Genomic DNA, 16,081 nt, shown 5'->3' on the forward strand with positions numbered 1-16,081 from the left:
CCTAGGACAGCAACACTGCTGACAAAAGTTAGTTGTCGGGAAGGCCAGGGCAGAGGATGGTAGGAAAATGCTAACCTGTTCTGGACTTGGGACTCTCCCTGCCTTCCCAGAGACCCTCCTCATGGGACAAAAATGGGCTGCAGTGGCAAGAAGGAGAAAGGAGTGGCAAACCCATGTGCTCCTACCATAGCCCACTCCTGTCCTAATATAGCCTCCCAGCTTGACTGTCACCAATACCCTGACCGAATTCCCTGGAGATCTATGTCCACTGTACAGACCTGCCCAGCTTCCTCCCTTGACAACTGCCACCAGTGTCATAGAGGTGGTGGGAGCCAGGGGTCCCAACTCCTAATGCCACAAGAGCTGAGGGGACAGAGTGTGATTCTACAGCTAGAATTAGAAAAAATTTTTCTCCAGAAACAATTCAAAACTTAGCTTCTTTGGCACCTTAATATAGCACTATGCTTTCTCGTACATTAACAGGTTAATCTGTGTAGGTTTAAGAAAACAAGCACCATTTGATTGCCCTATTTCTCCGTGGAAATGCATTTTAAATTCCAAAACACCAGTTTATGATTTGGATGATTTGGAACATTTAGAAGTTGGGAACTGCTTGATCAAATGAAATTATCAACCTCAATGTCTGAAGGTGGGAGATGTAAACCTTGGTAGGAAAAATTAAAAATCAACTCAATTTCACATGGAATTGAAGATGAAAAGAGAAAACCAAATGGAAGCAAAATAGGGCAAGCCATGTGAAATTAGCTATTCCCTATTAAATGCTGCAGAAACTCCCAGGCCATGGTTAAGTTATGTGACATTCCAAGGCAAGGACATCATTAGGTAGAGCGTGTATCTTGCATACTTATTGCAGAGATTGGAAAACAAGACATAAAATAATTCGGCACTTGACTATCATGGTGCCCTCTTTTAAAAGGGAAATGCCTGTCTTCATTTTCCATCATGCACTGCAACAGTGAGTCACACATTTTCCATGAGAATTGAACAGGTATGTAGACAAATATCCTCCTAGGGGCAAGTGGAAGAGTGGAATTTGAATTCCATTATGAGTTTTCTCTAGAAGAAACTACTGTAAAACAGAGTCACATTCATAGTCCGATGGCATCCATATATATTTAGGAATGGGAACATCCTTTATTTCACTTTGCCATGAAAAGGAACTCACAGCTTAGGAAATTTTCTTCATTTACCAGATACCTCCTTTTAAACGCATGTTAGGTTTTAGGCTTCCAAGCTACTCTTTTTTTTTCCCATCAACTGATTAGTATCCTCTCACAAGCTGTAGGACAAAAACATATTAGTGTATCTGATGGAAAATTAAAATGCACCTAATTTTTGGTGAAGAAAAGAGGTGACAGGGCAGCCCCGGTGGCTCAGCAGTTTAGTGCCACCTTTAGCACAGGGCCTGATCCTGGAGACCTAGGGTCAAGTCCCACATCGGGCTCCCTGCATGAAGCCTACTTCTCCCTCTGCCTGTGTCTCTTCTTCTCTCTCTGTGTGTCTCTCATCAATAAATAAATAAAATCTTAAAAAAAAAAAAAAGAAAAGAAAAGAGGTAACAGCTTTAGACATGGAGTTAGCTGTATGTCAGAAAGCTTCCATTCTAGCCATTTTTGTGTCAGAGCTGCTTCAGAGTCGAGAGGTAACCAGGAAATCAGTTTAAGAGCTGATCTTCTGGGGCACCTGGGTGGCTCAATGGTTGAATGTATGCTCCTAGCTCAGGCTGTGATCCCAGGGCCCTGGGATATAGTCCCGCATCAGGCTCCCCACGCAGAGCCTGCTTCTCCCTCTGCCTGTCTCTGCCTCTCTCTCTGTGTCTCTCATGAATAAATAAGTAAAATCTAAAATTAAAAAATAAAATTAAAAAAAAAAGCTGATCTTCTGATCTGCTGTTTCCACTAAGGCATTAGTACTGTCTTCTGTGTTGGAAAGTCAACAGGTTTGCTTTGCTGCCCACTTGCTATTGGAGGGTACGCAATGCCATTAATGAGTCAGGGGCTGGACCCATATGCATAACAGAAAACCTTGTATCTTCCACCCAGATAGGTGAAGAAACCAAATTCTCAAAAATCTTATGTAAATCTCAGATGCACACTTGAATGTGAGTTTCTTGAAGCATTATCTCCAATAGAAGGATTAGGAAATCAGGTAGAAAGGTCCCTTTTACAACTCCCTGGTCTTTCTACCCACCAGCCAAGCTGTTGGCCCTAGGGTGCTCTTTCTACAGGAGTCCCCTCAGGGACTGTGGTCTCTCTGGGTCTAGGCTAAAGGAGTAAAGTGAGAGGCCTGTTTGAATAGAAGAGTCTAATCAGAATTTTTTTTTGAATCGTGGAATTTTTGACATCGTGATGCCTGCCAACATGCATTTGGGGAATGAAAGGCTTCAAATTCAGCTCACAAGTGAGCTTTTTCAAAATTCTGTATAATCCAAATGTCTCCACGGTGCAACAAATTTAAATTACCTCTCCTGTTTTGCACCTCACCACTAACAATCCACTTCATACAATCACAACAGAGACTATTAATTGGAAAGCAGTAGGAGAGGACATTTTGGGCATATACCTTGGTGTTTAATCTGATGAGTATATTTTCCTCTGGGGACACTGAATATATAATAGTATATACATTCATATAATGATTATTTCATTTCTCAGTGTCAAGGATTCTATGAATTCCCAAAGGCCAATTTTTCTGTAAATAAAATATTTTCTGCCCAGAGAGTCCAGTTCATTAAATTTTTAAAAGGGTCGTTTCACCAAAGTCCAAGGAACACTATTACAAAGCACATCTATAATAGTAATGTGTTTATGCCTATGTAATGTTCGTGACACACACGCACACATGTCTGCATAGCTGTGCATAACTCATTAGCACATAAATGCTTCAATGTAATTGTTAAGGAAAACCATATGGGTTCAACTCTCTAATACTGGATCTCAGAATTTTTTCTTTCTGAAATTTTAGATTCAAAGACCAATTTCAGGTATGTTTTGGGAACAGTATCTATACCCATCCCTTCAGGAGTCAGTGAAGATGAAAGCAGATGAAAAGCACTGCAGGTGTTTGCAATCACCTAGTTCACTGTGAAGTACCAGGCACAGGACCTGCATTAGGGAGGTATGGAGATCAGCAGATGGATACCCCATGCCAGGCTGAGACATAGTCAGCATCTCATCTGGGGAAAGAACAGAGTGGAGGATGTCCACAGTTACTGAAGCAGAGGGGTGGGTTTGCTCAGGAAGTGCAGCCCGGCTTTCTTCTCTGGCCATCTGCAAATGTTACAGCTTTGCTTGCCCTGTTTAAAGGCGCTGCCTCTCTTTCAACAAATCCACGTGAACCAAATCAGACCTGTGCCTGGTATCTTGACCAAGTAAGTTCTTTGTAGGGTAGATAGCAAGCATTCTTATACCACCTCCAGAATGTGTGCAGCAGTAAAACTCCTTGACAGGGTACAGATATTACTGATATGGCACAATAATATTTCACTGGCCCTTGACCATATTTCTCAGTCTACAATTCCTAATCTTAGTTGCATGTTTGGGAATGAGCATTTTCTACAAAGAGTTGAGGCAAAACTAAGTCCATAGATATAAAATGGAATAATAGTAAAGTTAACACATAAATAAGACATTTAAATCCAGGTCACATAAGTACATGAAAATATAGAACAAATTTGTTGTGAATTTATAAAATTTCCAAAACTATACTTAATGATTTGGGATAATCATGGTTGAAACCAGCTGCAAATAGCATATATAGATATAATTAATGACATTTAAAAGAAAATACTTCAAATTTCTAGACTCCACTGGAGTAACTATCCTTTCTAAAACATCATTTAATCTTATCTTTTAACTTGCTGAAAACTTCCTTAATGCTGAAAACTTCCTTAATTCATATATGAATTATTCATAAGTTACATTCAGAACTTGATCCTAAGCCCACTCTACAAGAAGGTCTTAATGAGGAATTAATAATGTAAATGGTTTTATGTACATCAGACATAATTTTTATGTCAATTAGTTTTATGCAGAAGGGTATTCTAGTCAAAATACCTTTGAGAAAAAAAATGTTCTTGGCACAATACTAAACACGTAAGAGCTACTCTAATTATGTTTAATATTTTTGGCACAGTGTCAAATTCCTGTGGTATTGAAAATTACAGTGGAAAGGTTTTTTTCCAAAGTCGTTTCTAAAACAAATAAAGCCTATACACAACAGACACGCACGTACTGCTGTTAATTTGATGTAGAACACATCCCTCAGTCCAGGGAGGAAGACAATGAACCCTGCCCAAACTCACCTCCCCACACAGATCAGATAAGAGCCAAGGGATACAACCACAGGATACCCGGTATCCAAAGGCTGCTGTGAAATCAGGTAGGATTTGGATAACTGTTGGCAGATCCAACTGTTGGGGATCAAAAATGGCACCAGTGGTGGAAAGTCTTGCTCCTGGTCACACTCAAGAATCACTTATTAATTCATTGATTGAGTCATTCAATCATTCAGCAAATGTCATTTGTTGTTTGCCAGACATCACGCTAAGTGCTGGGAAAATCACCCTGCCTTATGAAGATTTCAGGCCAGTGGGAGAGAAAACAAGCCATTACAATATTGGGTAATAAATACTTTGACTAGGAAATTGGCTCAAATTTTGGGACGGACTCCAAGACAGAAGTCTTCTCATAGGCCCAGGAGAGCACAGACTAGGCGAGGCGAGTGGCCATGAAAAGTGACCATGTCTTGCCTAGTAGTACTCCTGTCTGATTGGCAGCCAGACCATTACTAACCAGACTACTGTGAGCCATATAGTAGCCTTGTGATTTAACTCTTAATTCTGGGCCTACAAGGTCATGGTCTAAGGTTAAATAAGAATAGTGATAACCTGCACCTAGAAGTGGCTCCTCGAGCTCCTTCTGGAACCTCTGTCAGGTTCGGCCTCCTCGCCTCCACTCCAGCCTCCACCATGTCCATCAGGGTGACCCAGAAGTCCTACAAGGTGTCCACCTCCAGCCCCCCGGCCTTCAGCATCAGCTCCTCCGCCTTCTCCCGAGTGGGCAGCAGCGGCAGCTTCTGGGGTGGCCTGAACAGCAGCATGAGTGTGGTCGGGGGCTACGGCGGGCCCGGGGCCGTGGGGGGCATCACTGGCCCTCTCAGCGAACCAGAGCCTGCTGAGCCCCCTGAAGCTGGAGGTGGACCCCAACATCCAGGCGGTAGGCACCCGGGAGAAGGAGCAGATCAAGAGCCTCAACAACAAGTTTGCCTCCTTCATCGACAAGGTCAGACACCTGGAGCAGCAGAACAAAATCCTGGAGGCCAAGGGGGGCCTCCTGCAGCAGCAGAAAACCGCTGGCTCGGAGCAACATTAGACGACAAGTTTGGGAGCTGCATCAACAACCTCGGGAGGCAGCTGGACACCCCGGGGCAGGAGAAGCTGACGCTGGAAGCGGAGCTTGGCAACCTGCAGGGGCTCGTGCAGGGCTTCAAGAATAAATAGAGATGAGATCAAATTGCGTGGAGACGTGGACATCGATTTGTCCTCATCAAGAAGGATGTGGAGGAAGCTTACATGCACAAGACAGAACTGGAGCCCCGCCGGGAAGGGCTGACCGACGAGATCAAGTCCTCGGGCAGCGGTATGAAGAGGAGACCCGTGAGCTGCAGCCCCAGATCTCGGGCAACAGCCGCTCCCGGCCCTGGACGGCGTCACCGCCGAGGTCAGGCCCAGAACGAGCACATCGCGCACCGCGGCCGGGCGGAGGCCGAGGCCCAGGCCATGCACCAGATCAAGCGCGAGGAGCTGCAGACCTCGGCCGGGAAGCTCGGGGTGACCGCCGCCCGCCGCACGAGACGAACCGGAGCATCCGCCGCCTCCGGGCTGGGATCGAGCCCTCGGAAACCCGAGGGCTGCCCCGGGGGCCGCCGTGGCCGACGCCGAGCCGCGCGGGGAGCTGCCGTCAAGGACGCCAATGCCCAGGTGGCCGAGCCCGAGCCGGAGGCCGCCCTGCAGCGGGACGGGCAGGTCATGGCCCGGCAGCAGCGCGAGCACCGGGAGCTCCCGAACGTCAGGCTGGCCCCGGACACCGAGGCGGGAGACGGCCGCGGACCCACGCTGCGGGGGCGAGCGGAGCCGGCTGGAGCCTGCGATGCCGAACCCGAGCATCCCTCCGAAGACCAGCGGCGGCTACCCCGGGCCTGAGCTTGGCCTACGGGGCCTCACAAGCCCCGCCCCAGCTACGGCCAGAGCCCCTTCCAGTCCAGCTTGGGCCCGGCGGTTCCTCAGCCGCAGCAGCTCCCCCAAGGCCGCGGTGTGGAGGAGATCGCGACTCGCCCCGGGAAGCTGGCGTCTGAGTCGCCCGACGTCCTGCCCGGGTGAACCGCCACCGCGGCCCTCCCAGCCTCCTTGCTCTTGGGGCCCCATGAAGCCTTTGCGGGAAGGAGCTGTGCAGGGGGCCTCGCGTGCGAGAGACCCACCTACGGGGACCCCTGCGTGGCGCAGCGGTTTGGCGCCTGCCTTTGGCCCAGGGCGCGATCCTGGAGACCCGGGATCGAATCCCACGTCGGGCTCCCGGTGCATGGAGCCTGCTTCTCCCTCTGCCTGTGTCTCTGCCTCTCTCTCTCTCTCTGTGACTATCATAAATAAATAAAAATTTAAAAAAAAAAAAGTCTTGATCAAAAACTGGGTATAGGGATCCCTGGGTGGCGCAGCGGTTTGGCGCCTGCCTTTGGCCCAGGGCGCGATCCTGGAGACCCGGGATCGAATCCCACGTCGGGCTCCCGGTGCATGGAGCCTGCTTCTCCCTCTGCCTGTGTCTCTGCCCCTCTCTCTCTCTCTCTCTGTGACTATCATAAATAAATAAATAAATAAATAACCCACCTAAGGCTCAGCCCCGGTCCCCAGCCTACCCTTAGGGGGAGTCTACTGCCCTGGGTACCCCTTCTTGTCCATGCCCCCAACCGAAAGCCAATTCAAGTGTCTTTTCCCAAATAAAGCCACTGTCAGTCCCCCTCCCCCCAAAAAAGAATAGTGATAACCTCTAATTATGGAATGCCAACCACAATAATTGCTATTTATTAAGCACCAGTTTTGTATCAGGAATTAGGCTAAATGGTCTAAAAGCATTATTATTTTACAGTGTTATATGACCAAACACAGTGCTAGGAATTTATCATGTACTATTTCTAAAACTTTGAACAACTCTGTAAGATAGTTACCACTGGCCTGATTTTCCAAATGGGAAAGCAAAGGATAAATGTGGTTTATGACTTGCTCCAGCTTGTACATGAGAGATCCAGGATTACCCTTTGGCCTATAAATCCTAAATTAGTGCCAAATCTCCTCATTAGACTATATCATGCTTCAAAAACTTGTGTCTCAAGCATAAATGGGTCAGAACTTGTTATAAAGTCAGCTGCAGACAAATGCTGGAGAATTCAGGAGAAATGAGATAAAAGCAGAAACATATTATGTCAAGCATGTTTGATTCAATTAATAGTAATGTTAATGACAGAATAATAGTAATAATTCAAATTTTATGGACATGTATTATGTACCAGTCATAGGTGATAGCGAACATTTAGTTTTTTCACCTGCCTGGCATCTATTCTCCTTTCTCTCTGATAACAGAACCTCAGAACCCCTCCCTTGTCCTAATTCTATTTACTTCAGGTGGGATCTACTCACTCACCTGAGGTCCTATCTGAAACTCTTGGACATGAGCTCATGAGCCAGGCCTAACCACATAACATCATTCATGTTTTCAGGGTTGCCACATGCTCTAGTTTGGGCTAACTGGGAGTCATCCTCAGTGCTTTTTTGGGTGTTATCTACAAAACACCTGTGCTGGCTGGATAAACTATCCACCATGGAATTGTCTTTCATCATCTTTGCAAACAGTCTCCTTGAGAAAGACACACAGAACTAAATGGAACTCAGGAATAGACAGACAAATTCTTGACAATATCCAGGTCACACCTGATGCTATCATTGCCCTAGATTTTTCAGTTAAATGAACCCAGATCAGATTGGGTTTGTGACCTTTGCCACTGAAAGTTTCCCATAATACTCCATTCTAACAGTGTACGTGCATTAGTTTATTTAATTACATCTAGTTGTTGTAATAGCCCTCTAAGGCTGAGTATACCTGGAATGAAGTAGATGTGGGATATACCCAGGCTATGTCAAAGTTGATGATCTGAACAAGTGTCTACCACTATCTTTTTTTCTCTTCCTTACTCTAGTGTCAGAATATTGTGTAATGACTATAGTCACATTGCTACACTGATTGACATATCCAATTTTCACCACTTTGGGTGTTATTCAACTTAAAAACACCAATGCTGTTGCCTGAAAAATTAGCTCTAAGTACTGTATTTCCCTGAAGTCCTGCCCCATGATGTTAGCTCTTTGTTGTAGAACATGACTTCTTTTTTCAGTTTCTACTGCCTACCAAACCTGTTCACTGGGATTCCTGTCTGCAACTTAAGGTCTATTGCAATAGGATCTGAGAAGTCCCCAGAGCAATCAGAAAGAAATAGAAGCATTACCAGTTGGAGTGTCCAAACTAGCAAGTTGTAGGAGTGAACAAGCTATGGAGATCTGAGCACCTTGAAAATTCACCCAGATGAGCAGATTCTGGCCCTAGACTATGAGTAAAATACTCTTGAGAAAACCCAGTGGAAAAACTGATTTGAACTCCAGAGCCCTATAGGATCTTGGTAAAGATAATCATGAAATCACAATTGTAAGCCCATTGTTGGGCAAAATTATAGGGCAACCTCCAGAGTACAGGGCCCTTGAAAGACTGCCATGCTTAAGATAAAGTCACAACTCCAAACTAAAACATATATGGAAGGAAAATTCAGAGACATAACTGGGATATTTGGCATTCGTAGAAATAGAAATAATTAGGGAAACATAAAAAGACTTAAAGTATGAACAAAATATTTAAAGAGAAAACACAATTTATATAGAATACAAACAGGAGGTTATAAAATAACAATGGACCAAGGAAGGAACCAAGGAAAAATGTATGGTAACTGAAATAGAAAGTTAATAAAAATAGATGTGCTAATCAATAAAGGTGACAAAGTGGAAAGGGACTTGGCTAAGTGGAATATAGACTAAAGGAATCTCTCGGGCCATAACCCAAAATGGAAGTAAAATGAATGGAAATTTAAAAAGAATTTTGGAGGGAGAGCAGAATGAGACATTTAAACTTACATCAGATGGCAGTGTCCAAGAGAGACAATAAGTGAAAAGGTCTTATTTCCCAAGAAATAAGAAGAGTTTAATCCTTTCATTAATCCATTAATGTTAATTTCCCAGAAATTAGGAAAGACATGGATTTCAAATGGAAAAGACCTGTTAAGTATCTTTTAACATTCTACACTTAGCATAATTGAAATTTCAGATTATCAAGGTCAAAGAGAAAATATGGAAATTCTCCACAGAGAAAAATCAGGTCAGGAATAATTGATTAATTCAAAATTATTGAATAATTCAAATTAATAGCATAATTCTCATCTGCAGGGATAACTTCCAGAAGGCAATCAAGTATATTATCTTCAAAGTGCTAAAGGAAAATGATTGTAAACCCAGATAAACTTTTTCTTTTTTCTTTTTTTTTAATTGGAGTTCAATTTGCCAACATATAGCATATCACCCAGTGCTCATCCCGTCAAGTGCCCCCTTCAGTGCCCATCACCCAGTCACTCCAACCCCCCACCCACCTCCCTTTCCACTACCCCTTGTTCAGATAAACTTTTTCTTAACTTGTGAAGGCAAAATAAAGACAATTTAAAAAATACAGAGAAGGCTTTAAAAGTTTATTGCCCATAGATATTTTTTGAAAAAAAAAAACTAATTCTGTACCTCTGTAAGAATAAAAAATAAACCTTCTGGTAGAAGGACAATGTGGGACAAAAGAAGAATCATATATATATATATATAGAAGAAGAGATGAGACACTTGTGTGTTTGAGTCTATTGAGCATCTGACTCGATTGTGGCTCAGGTCATGATCATGATCATAATGAGATCAAGGCCCATGTCAGGCTCAGCCCTGAGCATGGAGCCTGCATAAGATTTTTTTCTCTCCCTCTGCCTCTCCCTCGATCTCTCTCTGCCTCTCCAAAAAAGAAGGAGGAGGAGGAGGAGGAGGAGGAGGAGGGAGAAAGGGAAAGAACAGGTTAGGAATCGGGATGTTGACTGTGTGTCTTTGGGCAGTTTCTTTTTGTAACGGAACCTGACTGGTTCTTGCATCTGTAAAATGCCATGATTGCTTATGAACTTCACAACTTCCCTTGGCAAACAAATGGAAGTATTCTGTTACTGATTTTTAGCTTATTTCAACATATTTATCTCTCACCCATCTCTTATGTCCACTGCAGGCCAGCTGAGGGCTCTGCTATGCACAGTCTTCTTTAGGATGTAAGTTGCTTCAGAAGCCACTGTCTTGAAATGTATTGTTCAGAATCAAAGAAGGAAGAGAGTAATGCAGATCCCACCCTGGCACTTAAAGCATGTTCTTCCATTCATATTTCCTTGGTCAGACAAGTCATATGACCACACATGACTCCACAGGGCCTGGCTGCCCTACTCTATGACTAGATGGGGAATCAAGTATGTTCGGTGAATAGCTTTAATCACCACCACACAGCAGTAGGGCCATTTCCCTCACCAAAGTGTTGGAGAACGTTCTGGGGCAGTCTAGTTTATTTTCCTGCTGGACCTATGTTTTCTACAACAAAGGCTGTTGTTATTATATCACTTATTCAGAGAGTCAACTCTGGCTAGGTGTGTCTTTTTCACCCTGACACATACCAAAAGATGTCAACTCTCCTTAGCAATAAGCAGGTCATCTCTTCCAATGGGAAGAGATGTAAATTAGAAATCTGTAAATTAGAAAACACAAAGAGTGTCTCAATGGAATATTATGCCATATGAGATTCTCAATAACTTACACATTGCTACAAAAAATCTGTAAAATGCTTTATCACGGTTTGCCGGTTGTTAGCAGTATTAGAATAAATGATCAAGTTTTGATTAAAAATAATTGTTCTCAGGTAGCCCTGGTGGCTTAGCGGTTTAGCGCCGCCTTCAGCCCAAGGCCTGATCCTGGAGACCTGGAATCGAGTCCCATGTCAGGCTCCCTGTGTGGAGTCTGCTCGTGTCTCTGTCTCTGTCTAATGAATAAATAGATAAAATTTTAAAAATAATAATAATAATAATTGTTCTCATCTCCTTATCAGTGAAATACAAAACTGAAATTCATATACTGGACTTCATTAATTTATCATACTTTAATTTTTCTTGATTATTATTTAAGGTGTGTATAAATATGTATTATTTGTGGTTTTGTTGCTTATGGGTTTAGAGTCATATAAATCTGACTTTAAATCTTGACTCTGCCCATTACTAGCTAAGTTATCTCTGTAAGTTACTAAGTCACACTGAAACTCATTTTCCTTACTTACCTGGGATGATAATACTCTTCTAGGAGGTTTTGAGAGGATTAAATGAAGCAATGTTTGTTTATAAAATGTCTGGCACAGTGCCTGGCCAACACTCAGTAAATCTTAGGACTTCTCTTACCTTCCATTTTGCTCAAACAAGACTGCTATCCTATTCAGGTTGCATCCTGAAATCGGATGCCTAAGATGTGCATTTATTCTTTCAACTAATCACGGAGAATAATGAGTAATTAGGGAATGTAAAGGCAGAATAAATAAAATTCTTGATGACAGTTGGTTGGCAGAATGGTAGTAATTCAATGCAAAACTTAATTCTGTAGCTTATAAATTCCCCACGATGATTGTCTCTAGAGTTCTTGAATTGTATCCCCCTGGAAATCCACATAAATGCAACATGAACACCCAGGCTTACGAATCAAGGATGCATAATCATCTACTCAGATTTCCACTGTCCTTTATATGTGAGAGGTAACCAAGCACCTGGCACTCAGAGGAAAAAGCACCTGGTGTTTTGCTCCATGCAACCACTGACTTTTCTTATCTTGAATTCCAGGTGTGTCTTTTTTCTCTTTCACACAATTTATTCGTCTTCATTTATTCTTCCTCTCTCCCTGTCATCTCTTTGTCTTTCTATGACACTACTTGCTACCTCCTCTTTTTTACCTTGCTTCTTATTAGATATATTTCCCCAATTTTCTCTCTTGCCATTTATGATTCAGTAATTTATTGGTCACTTACTGCACATTGCCACCTAATTGCCACTCTTCCCTCAATTCTATTCATTACTTATTGAGAATGGTAAGACTTGCCTTAGCTTTTAGATCCATACAATCATCCCAGGATCAGGGACACTTTGTCCTCTGCATGACCTCCTCCACAGCAATCTTTGTAGATGACCATGTCTTCCAGAGCCTACCAATGGAGAGAATCCTCTTTCTTCGGAATGTATTTCATGGCATTGTCAAGAAGATCTGACATTTGGAAATACCTTCCATTTGCACTCAATTTACCTCCCCATTATTTCTGCTAACTTATCTCAGGGAAATATACTGGAGACTTCTTCGCAGAGCCTTCTAATATTTGAAAATACCAGTTGTACCTGTGTCTTCTTCTACTGCAAACAAACGTTCTCAATTTTTGCTTATTATTTTGCCTGTGATCAGAACCTGTACGTATAAATTTGATGTTGGGATACCTGGGTGTCTCAGCAATTCAGCACATCTCCCTTTGGCTCAGGGCATGATCCTGGGATAAGGATCCAGTCCCATATTGGGCTCCCTGCATGGAGCCTGCTTCTCTCTCTGCCTGTGTCTCTGCTACTCTCTTTCTGTGTCTCTTATGAATAAATAAATAAATAAATAAATAAATAAATAAATAAATAAAATCTTAAAAAATAATAATAAATAAATAAATGTGATATTCTTGAGCCCTGGATCTTGATCTTCGCTTCCCACTCTGCCTCCCCACATCATACGCTGAAAGGATGTTTAATGGGCATCTGTCATCCGGGTATCTCAAAATGGGTTCAGAACACAGATAACCCAAGAGATAACTATTTTCTGGCTGGTTCTCCCAAAGATGCAACATCAACCTGCAATCATGAGAGACTGAATATACAAATGGACAGTGGCCAGACCATATATAAAAGTAGGGCTGTAACCAAAAATCTTTAGCAACAAGTTCAAGAAGCCAACCCATTAACTATACTTGAGGACCAGGGAGCCAATTGGCTAGCCACAAGTCAGACATGTAGGAAGTCTGACCACTTCTCTAGTAACAACCCAGGGAACCAAACAATAGCCCCTATAACAATTGACTCCAAGTGGCCAAGACTTGATTAATAATTGATAGCTTCCTTAATTTTGATTGCCACTCTTAACTTAGGATCAACCAGAAAAAGCCTGTATGTACATATTTAAAAATAGGTACTATAGGGCAGCCCCCGTGGCGCAGCGGTTTAGCGCCGCCTGCAGCCCGGGGTGTGATCCTGGAGACAGACCCAGGATCCAGTCCCGCATGGGGCTTCCTGCGTGGAGCCTGCTTCTCCCTCTGCCTGTGTCTCTGCCTCTCTCTTCGCTCTCTCTGAATGAATAAATAAATAAATATATTTAAAAAATAAGAAAAAAATAAAAATAGGTACTATAAACCAATCATACAGGATACCGCACCTCTATTTGGCTGTCTACAGCGTCCCCAGGCCAACATCTTCCAGTTAGGGCATATTGAAGCCTTCTTTTCTCCCTCCTCCACCTGTCTTTGAGTTTCTGTGAAACAAACAAGATGGGGTTGACTTCCTTGGTATAGCAAGCTCTGAATACATAGGCTTTGCTTGCTTTTCAATTGGTTAGTCTTTGCTTATTTCCAGAGGTAGGAGCTTAGTGGAATAAAGTAGTGATTTTCCCATGGTAGGATCTAGTTTTTACATGGGGGAAGGGCACCAGACAGAGACAGAAATTCTTTCCAATTAAAACTGAGGAGCATATAAGGATTCATATGGACAGGACTCTTGTCTCTCCAGCTCCAAGTTGAGAGGACCATGCTGCTGTGATGCTAAATCCCTCTTAGGGTCTTTGTGTCCAGTTTTCCTATTCTCTCTGAGTCCTGGTCTGAACTGAGTCCATGATAAAGAGGCATACAGAGAGACTCAAACATAGGAAGACATTCTTCTCCATTTTAGAAATGCATTTTGAATATGATTCCCTCACCCCGTCTTATTCCAGAATATTACTATTATTACGTGCCAAGAAAAATCTACGTCAGTTTAATTTCCAGTTAAAAGAGAAAGGACATGGTGAACTAGCTGTTTAATCAGCCGATCTTCAACTTTTGGAAAGTCAGTAAAAGATCTTTCTCTTCCTCCTATTTTTTCTACATAAATGTATCATCACAAATGATGACTTAACATTACAAATGAAATTTAATTTTGGACTATTGATCTAGACTCCCAGCAGGTCAAGAGAAACAGGGCAGGCTAGGTGAAGCAGGGAACAAAGACTTTGAAGAGAGAATAATTTTTAGTCATTCTCAAACCAAAAACCTTGATGCTGTGTTTGTGGGAAATAGAAGGGAGTGATGGTGGGGAAGAAGAACAGAAGAGGTTTTTTTTTTTTTCCCCCCAGGGATGCCAGACTATACAATGTGGGATGAAGATGCTTTCTTTCACTGACCACCCTCAACTGGGGGAAGTTTACAAGATACATCACAATGGTAATGGCCCATCCATAGTTGGGGGGGGAGGGGGCAATAGCCCTGGAGGGGTTTGTCATTTAAGGCAGTGGTAGAAATAAATGGGAAAGGGTTTTGATCTTTCTACATTTATACTTACCAGTTATTTAATGCCTACTTTATACTAAACACTGTATTATCTGCTTTTCATTACATATTCTCATCTGTTTCATTAACATCAACTCCATGAGGTTGATACTGTTAATGACCTCCATTTTGTAGATGAAGAAACTGAGACTCAGAAATACTGTTGAACTTGTTCAAGGTCATAGGATCGGTTAATAACAAGCAGAGCTGATATCTAAACCGAAGTCAGCCTGGGTTAACCATGGAACATACCCTGGTTTCTGTCAGTTCCCACGCTGAGATCACTCTCAAGTGCAGCATTTATTGCTCAGGGAAGGCAGGCAGCCTTGGGATCCCACACCAGTGTAGTGGAAGTCTGGCTGTAGGGACCAGCAGAAAACTGGGAAGGAAAGAAGCTTCGTTAGCCCCTGTTTGAAAAACAATAAGGTAAAGAATAAAGTTGATCCTGATCTTCACAGTATTAGAAAAGCCTCTGGTATTTACATCATTGTTCTGAAGACACGATCTACAGACGATGTATTTACATGAAGAATATTATTGACTGCTGAGTTATTCTCTGTCTTTTGATTTTGTGCCTCCCCCGTGGGGCGAAGAGCACTCTGAAGCACAGCAGACGAAGAGCATGCTATGTTTGTTGACAATAGTTATCCAACTTATTTTTCGGATGTGGAGGCAGAAAGTGAGTAAGTGACTTGCCAGTTTTCATAAAATAAGTCAGAGGCAGAATAATGAGAGCTCAGAGACTCTATCGTCAGGGACAGCTTTAGGTTTCCTAGGCTACAGGATCTACGTGTCAGCAGATAACAGAATCAGTCAGAAGAAAAATATTAAATGGCATCATTGAAAGTATCTTTTAAATTTAAAAAGGAGCTATCACAAATGAATCTTCGTGGCAGAAACAAATTAAAATTATTAAAATAGGATAGCTTTTATCCTTCCACAGAATAAAACTTTAGCTGACAGCTATGCTTCGATAGACTTTTCTATTTGATTTTTGGTGACTTAATGGAATAAAGTCATGGTTTCAATCACAACAGTATATAGAAAAGATAATTAGAGGAGATAAATGTACAGACAATTGCAAGGATGAGAAAGTATAGCAGAGTACAATTTCCAGACGATGGAACAAAGAATTATAAATACAGTGGGGCCATTTTTTGCTACAACCAACGACTGTGCACGTCACATCCCACATTGGAAGGCAAGTCAGAAAGGGTTCAGGTGCCAGCCTCAGAGGATGCCTACGGGGAAGTCTCCCGATTTACTCCTTG

At 42.7% G+C, this 16,081-nt stretch overlaps 1 long non-coding RNA gene across 2 annotated transcripts in view; it reads right to left on the reverse strand.

The window, feature by feature from the left end:
- The window catches only part of LOC112678476 (uncharacterized), a 34,856-nt gene extending 19,299 nt beyond the window's left edge, over positions 1–15,557 (reverse strand). The window contains exons 1-3 of one of the 2 annotated variants that reach the window (XR_007407144.1): positions 15,294–15,557; positions 15,063–15,189; positions 13,667–13,762 (exon numbers count right to left, since the gene is read on the reverse strand). This is a non-coding gene — a long non-coding RNA (uncharacterized LOC112678476). The remainder of the gene's footprint in view (positions 1–13,666; positions 13,763–15,062; positions 15,190–15,293) is intronic. The other variant, XR_003147602.3, reaches the window with a different exon arrangement.
- Positions 15,558–16,081: the final 524 nt, after the last annotated feature.

The sequence above is a fragment of the Canis lupus genome, chromosome 29, assembly GCF_003254725.2.
Source record: "Canis lupus dingo isolate Sandy chromosome 29, ASM325472v2, whole genome shotgun sequence".
NCBI classification, from domain to species: Eukaryota; Metazoa; Chordata; class Mammalia; order Carnivora; family Canidae; genus Canis; species Canis lupus.